The sequence below is a fragment of the Meles meles genome, chromosome 9, assembly GCF_922984935.1.
Source record: "Meles meles chromosome 9, mMelMel3.1 paternal haplotype, whole genome shotgun sequence".
Taxonomy (NCBI): Eukaryota; Metazoa; Chordata; class Mammalia; order Carnivora; family Mustelidae; genus Meles; species Meles meles.
This window is the reverse complement of record NC_060074.1, coordinates 70632027-70640000: the sequence shown is the minus strand read 5'-3', so window position 1 is coordinate 70640000 and position 7974 is coordinate 70632027.

The following is a 7974-nucleotide window of genomic DNA, read 5'->3' as shown; positions in this document are numbered from 1 at the left end:
AAAAAAATGAAAAAAAATAAAGAGAATTGGTTAAGTAATGAATAAAATTTAGAAGCTCTCTATTGACTGTGTTCCTTTTGAAAATCAAATGCTGGTCTTCTGCTAACAAAAAATTAGTAAACAGAAGAAAAAGAATCAGTGGAAAGGTTTATTCTGATTTATTTTTATTTTTTGTATTTTTTCAAAGATTTCATTTGTTTGACAGAGAGACATAGAGACAAACAGGGAGAGGGGGAGAAGGAGAAGCAGGCTCCCCGGTGAGCAGGGAGCCCCAAGTGGGGCTCGATCCTAGCACCCTGGGACCACAACCTGAGCCAAAGGCAGACCTTAACAACTGAGCCATCCTGGCACCCAGAAAGGTGTTTTTTTTTTTTTTATTTGTTTGTTTTTAAGAACTACATAAAACAGAAAACTCAGGCACAGGATGAGCTGACCGTGTTTGCTATGAAAATTCTTGTTATTTTTCTGTATTGGAAGAATGTATAGATTAGTGGATTTGTTAAAGATTTCAGCAATATAAGAAGAAATCAAATCTCTTGCTTTTGAGTCTTCTCCAAATTGCATAATTTCTTAGAGAAGTTTGAAATCTCATTAAAAAGCCTTTAAGGTTGTGTAATTTTACTTTCTGCCTAACTCCTAATGTGATAATTGTGCATTGTAGAACAGAGCCATTAATAGGAGAAAGAAGTTAGTTTTGAGGTAGCTGTATTCGTTAGGGGCTGAAATTAAATGCCAAAAATGTTTGATGTGGTTACAAGTTCTTCAACATTATACATGTACAAAATTGTATTTTCTACAAAAGTTGAGAATTCCAAGACCTTTGATATACATAAATAACTGGGTATATGCCTGCATCTTCATGTTTTCCCTCCTTCAATATTGCTGATAATGGATGGAATTTTAGGATTACAAGTGAATACTTTTTCACCTATCTGTAGATTCATCTCAGTCAAACTTGTGTTAGAAGGGATTAGATTTGTGCCTAGAGCTTGAATAAAGTGTGATAGCACTTGGTTTAGTTTTATCCTATTGCCTTCATAGTTTGCCTTGCGGGCATGGCTCAGATTAGAGCCAGGGCCCCTCAAGGAGCACAGATACTTCTCATCATTTACATAGTTATGAGTGAAGCTTCTGTTCACTTAGAAATTTCCAGCTCTGGAGAGTAAGTCTTCTTACTCATGATAAATGAACTTCCCACATCAAAATCCACATGGATGTTTGTGTCGAGTTATCTCTTTGTATTACATTCTTAAAGATTCTTTTTAACAGCTCTGTCCCCTCCCATTCAAAGGGTCAGAGACAGACCGGGGCCCCCGACTAGCTCAGTAGAGTATGTGACTCTTGACCTTGAGGCTATGAATTCAAGTTCCATGTCAGGTGTAGAGATTGCTTCAAAATAAAATCTTTCAAAAAATAAAACCAAAAAATGAAGAATCAGAGACAGAAAATACCTTCTTTCCCTGTGTCTTACATTTTTACGACTAGTCTACTTACATATATATATATATATATATATATATATATATATATATATTTTTTTTTTTTTTTTTTTTTTTTTTTTTTGGTAAAGATTTACTTATTTGAGAGAGAGAGAGCATGCAGACAGAGTGACAGGGAGAAGCAGACTCCCCGCTGAGCAGAGAGCCTGATATGGGGCTTGATCCAAAGACTCTGAGATCATGACCTGAGCTAAAGGCAGAGGCTTAACCACTGAGCCCTCCAGGTGTCCCCTACTTACTTATATTTAATGCTCTTTTTATTTTGCTGGAGACTTCAGAAATGTGTGGGGTTTTTAAAAAGATTTTATTTATTCACTTGAGAGAGACAAAGGGAGCACAAGCGGGCTTGGGGGGGAGAGGCAGAGTGAGACAGCGAGAAACAAACTCCCCGCTGAGCTGGGAGCCTGACACAGGACTCGATCCCAGGACCTGTGACTCATGACCTGAGCCAAAGGCAGACACTTAACAATCTGAGCCACCTAGGTAGCCCCAGAAATGTTGTTTAATGGCAAACTGCTTAGGGAAGAAAATTGATCTCATTTTAAGCTTTTAAAAATACACTATGATGATGGAAAAAAAGAGCTAGGTTTGACTTTTTTTTTTTTTTTTTTAAAGATTTTATTTATTTATTTGACAGAGAGATCACAAGTAGGCAGAGAGGCAGGCAGAGAGAGAGGAGAATGCAGGCTCCCTGCTATGCAGGGAGCCCGATGCGGGGCTTGATTCCAGGACCCTGAGATCATGACCTGAGCCCAAGGCAGAGGCTTAACCCACTGAGCCACCCAGGCACCCCAGGTTTGACTTTTGAGTGACTTTTTGGTCTTCTAATTGATTTGGGGCCCCTATAAAAACAGAGTTTTTGAATTGCCTTCCTGATCAGTGAATATCCTGAACCACTTGTAAATCAGTATCTCAATAAGAAGCCCCCTGTTGGGGCGCCTGGGTGGCTCAGTGGGTTAAGCCGCTGCCTTCGGCTCAGGTCATGGTCTCAGGGTCCTGGGATCGAGCCCCACATCGGGCTCTCTGTTCAGCGGTGAGCCTGCTTCCCTCTCACTCTCTCTGTCTGCCTATCTGCCTACTTATGATCTCTCTCTGTCAAATAAATAAATAAAATCTTAAAAAAAAAAAAAAAAAGAATCCCCCTGTTGCAACAAGGAAATACATATGTTTAAAAAAGGGGTGATACCTGGGGGGCTCAGTGGGGTAAGCCTCTGCCTTCAGCTCAGGTCATTATCTCAAGGTCCTGGGATTGAGCCCCACATCAGGCTCTCTGGTTGGCAGGGAGCCTTGCTTCCCCCTCTCTTTGTGCCTTCCTCTCTGCCTACTTGTGATCTCTCTCTCTCTGTCGAATGAATGAATGAATGAATGAATGAGGGAACTCACTTGAGCACGCAGGCAGCACCTTGGAGTTCTCAAACCATGTCTGCATGGTCCTTGGCTTTGCAGGCCTCCGGACCTGTTTTCTCAGCTCAGTCTCTGCTCTGTGTAACATTTTCCAAACTTCTGAGAGTCTAATTTCCAAACTAGAATGTCAGGTTTTTTCATGTACAATAAAAGATGTTTCTGATATATAAATAAGAAATGGTATAGGAGCTCATAGGAGTCAGGAGGCCAGGGTTTGAATCCCAGCTGTACTGCTTCCTGGTTGTGCGACCTTGGTTAGGCAAGTTTCGTTTCCTCAGCTCTCAAAGAGAGGTAATAGGACCTCCCTCATGGGGTGATTGTGGAGTGAAATGAGTTTATAAATGTACAATGCTCAAACTGCTTAGTGTCGGGGCACCTGGGAGGCTCAGTCGGTTACGTGTCTGCCTTCCGCTCAGGTCATGATCCCAGGGTCCTGGGATCGAGCTCCACATCAAGCTCCCTGCTCAGCAAAGAGCCTGTTTCTCCCTCCACCTGATGCTCGCCCTGCTTGTGCGCTCTCTCTGTCAAATAAAATCATAAAACAAAGACAAAAACAAAAACTGCTTAGTGCCTAGTAAGTGTTTAGTAAATGATAGCAATTCTTTTAATTTATATTTGGAGTGCTTTCTTCCAGCGTCTGTATCCACTCAAGATAGAATTATACAACAGAAAGTTGCTTGGCAAGTGTAAATTAGAAGAAAGAAATGTAAATGTTCTTTAGGAAATCATTTGCAGGGCTTCTAATGGATATCCCCAATTGGGACACTTGTGTCTACTTGACTACTAGGTCATTTTATCAGTCCGGCCTCTGTATGGTCGCACTGAAGAGACGATCACATATAATTATGGTATTTCTCCTAAGGACACATAAGAATGGGAGGTACTGGGGAGATTTGCCTATTCAGTATCACAGCTTTCCAAGCTGTAGGATGTGCAGCAGAGGTCTTCCATGACACATGAGAAGATCTCAGTGACCGGAATTGAGGTTCTCAGATCCAGCTCTTCCTTTCACACTGTATTTGTGCTTCTCAAACCACAGCTCGTTTTGATGCCATTCTTGGTGAGCGTTTCTGTATCTGCTTTCTTATCACATATGAGGGAGTTGCTTCCATGCTTGGCGAGCCGCTAAGGAAGGAAGAGACCTTCATACGGTGCCCGTGTCTGTGGCCTGCATTTGAAGGCACAGAGCCACCCAACAAGGTGAGTGCATTCTGTTGCCACAGGAATGTGGGAAGGACCAATTGACAGTGACGTGTCTGAGTCTTTGACACTCCTTCTGGTCTTTGTGCAAATTGCCATTTTTTTTTTCTGGTGAAATAAACCACCTTTGTTGCCTTCAAGTACAAGGAATGGATCACATCTTCATTTTATTACATCTCAAATCACATTTTCCTAGTCCTCTGGATAAAGTTTTATAGAGCACACTACTCTCCAGGTCATAAGTATGAACTACCTGTTTGAAGGAGATGCTTGTCAACTGTTGATTTTACTCTGAGAAATGACATTATATGAGGGTAGGCTGGTTTGCTACAAGAATGCATTCTTTCTTCATCATAATTTGAATTGTGTGTGGCTGGGCACCTGGCTGTCCTGCTACAAACTGTTTCCCAGCTTCTTTGCAGCTAGGTAGAGATCACATGATGAAATTTCTGTCAGTGGAGGGACGCCTGGGTGGCTCAGTCGGTTAGGTGGCTGATCTTTGGTTTGGGCTCAAGTCATGATCTCAGGGTCCTGGGATCAAGCCCCACATCTGGCTCCAAGCTTGGCGGGGAGTCTGCTTGAGGATTCTCTCTCCCTCTCCCTCTGTCCCTCCCTCCTTGTACTCTCTCTCTCTCTAAACTAAATAGATCTTTTAAATATATACATAAAATTAAAAAAATAAAATCTTGTCAGTGGAATGTGAATGAAGGCTGGTTCCAGATCTAGATCTTTCCATGTTGGGTATGTGTTTCCCTCACATTTTCCTTCCCAACGGGTTCCAGAGAACCCATCATTGATAATGCATATGCAGACAGGAGAGCAACAGTATGGCCAGAACCTGCATCTCTGAAGGACTCTGAGGAGCAGAGCGGCACCCAGTTGCCCGGCTGCTACCCTTGGGGTTGGTAAATGAAAGAGAAACAAACTTCAGGGTTCTTTAAGCTAGTGTATTCAAGCTACCACATTTCTCTTATAGCAGCTTAGCTTTTCACACTAGCAAATGTAGACATTTTCTGTACTTGTCTCCATTATACCTTGTTTGGAATTTATACCTTCTGTTCCATGTTAGGAGCACAGCTTTACTGGGTGGAAAGAGCTTCTAATCAGATCTAGGTTCAGACACCACATCTAGCACTTGGATGTCACCCTGTGCAAGTTGATCCTTCCTCATATGTATCACGAAGATCCTACTAACATAGGGACTAAATGGCCTAGTATGAAGGACTAACCAGAGTTCCAGATGGCTAGAGGCACATAATCAATGTAAATTTCTATGTAGCTCCCTTTAACATCACCTAATAGGTCCAATCCTAATGTATTATACACAACTATGCAGCATGTTCCCCTGTTCTGTGGAAGAAATATTAATATTTTAGTGTTGCTAAAGAGTGTTCTGAAAGCAGGGCACCTGGGTGGCTGAGTGGGTTAAGACGTCTGCCTTCAGCTCAGGTCATGATCTCAGGGTCCTGGGATCAAGCCCCGCATTGGGCTCTCTGCTCAGCAAGGAGCCTGCTTCCCCCTCTTTCTCTGCCTGCTTCTCTGCCTACTTGTGAGCTCCCCCCTCTCTCTGCCTGCCTTTCTGCCTACTTGTGATCTCTCTCTCTCTGTCAAATAAATAAATAAAATCTTTAAAAAAAAAAATTCTGAAAGAGGAAATTGTTGGATTGAGAGATAAATGTTGACATTTTGCTAAAAACTTGCCAGAACTTTGTGTAAATCATTGAATTTTTAGACTGAAAATGTTTTGAGAATATCTTACTTAACTCACCTATTCTACAAATCAGAAGTTACTGAGGAGCAGAAAGGTTAAATAACACTGACAAATGACAAGTCATAAAATATGAAAATATTGCAAAGATTAGATTGTCAATTAGTTATTTGGAAATTGCAATGAATTTTCTCACAGAAAACTGTTATTACATTTACAGAGTAGCCACAGAATTCTATCCAAACCAGTATAACTGAAATAGTGTAGGGGATTTGGGACAGCCAAGAAAAAGAGACAGAAAAAAGAAAGGGTAAGGAAATCCAAACATATCAACTCAGCAGCTGAGCCCGTGGGTGATCTGACCATAACCTACTTCTCTCATTATTTTATATATCTCCATTATTATTCTTATATCTCCAGTTTTCTTTCTCCCTACTCCTTTTCTTGTAAAAACACAAAGAAATGAAATTGCTTAAACAAAATTGTACAGCTCATTACTCCTCCCTGCTTAAAAAAAAAAAAAAAAAAGATTGTTCATAATTTTGCAACCGGTATAGTATAGCATTGTCTGCATTGAATGACCACATTGACCTTAATGAATAGAAACCATATTGGGAGAACAGAATGAAAATCCGGCAGGCTGGGTCATATAAACTTGAAAGTTTTGACAATCCATGATTTCCTCGTTAATTCAGCCTCAGATATCCATGATATCTGAGCAGTTCCTAAAAACAAACAAAGAACCAGAGATGAGTAGAGATGAGAAAGTACCGGACAGACGCTTGTGATTCCCCTTTTTCTTCACCCTGCTCTCCTCCAAGTTATTATTACCATAAGAATCCTAAAAAAGGATTTATCCTAAAGAAATGAGAATGTGGAAATTTGAAAGCAGCAGCTTAAAAAGTATCCTACTCCATGAAAATGTGCTGTCCCTCAGCCTGCTAAGGTGTCAGAAGGGCTCGATATTTTTATCTTGGGAGCAGCTACTCAGATGTATACACATGTAAAATCTCATCAAGCTGACAATCAAGATCTGTGTACTTTCCTGCCTATAACTTCAAATTAGAAGAGAAAAATGTATCCTTCAATTATAAATGGTTGGTTGGTACAGCCCTCGTGCACAAAGCATTCCTAGCAATATTGAATTGTCACAAAGTGCTTGTATACTTGCAAGTTTTAAAGATGTTGGTTAGAGATATCAGTATATAAACGGCATACAAAAAATTTGCTAATCCTTAAGATGGCCACATTTCACAATTGAACAGGATGTATTATTTCAGAAGCTATGTTAAAACACAGGCTCCCATACATAAGAAGGCAAATTATTTTCTATGATCCAAAGAAATGAAATCCATATCAGCTGTAATAAGATTCAGTTGTAATGGCAAAAACAATTGGAAACAATTTAAATTTCCATCAATATAGGAAAATGGTGAAGCAAATTATAATACATCCATACGAAAGAATACCTTCAGCCATTAAAAAGAAGAAGGTACATCTATATGGACTGGCATAGAAAATGTTCTTGTTCATATTGTTCATATTGTTTTGTGGGAAAGTAAGTTGTGGAACAGTTGCATCCTGAGCTTGTAGAAGTAACATCAGTTAACTGGTGTGTATCCTTCCAAATAGTTATTGTAATTATATATATGTACACATCTACATAAGTTCTTACACAGATAGGATTATGATTATTATCCAATTTTTCGTTTAAATAACTAAATTAAAAATTTAAAGGCCACGTAAAAATTCACCTAGAATTACCTCATATCCGAGAATTCCCATGTATTCATTTAAGCCAAGACTCAAGGAGTGTAAAGGATCCAGCTATCAGAAAGTAGGGTATGCGCATCCCAAGCAGAAGGAACAGCAAATGCAGAAGCCATGAGGGAGGAAAGAGCCTGATTTTTTTGGAGGAACAGACAGGAGGCTGGGATCGTGAAAGTGCAATGAGTAAAATATTCTCAGTCATGCAGCCTGATGCCTAACTGAGCCACCCAGGCACCCCATTTCACCTTTTCTCCTAAAGAATTTATCCTGAACTCATATCCCCATCCGATTTCAACAGATCTCATTTAAAAACTCACTTTGGGGGAGCCTGGATGGCTCAGTTGGTTAAGCGTCTGCCTTCTGTTCACATCATGATCCCAGAGTCCCAGGATC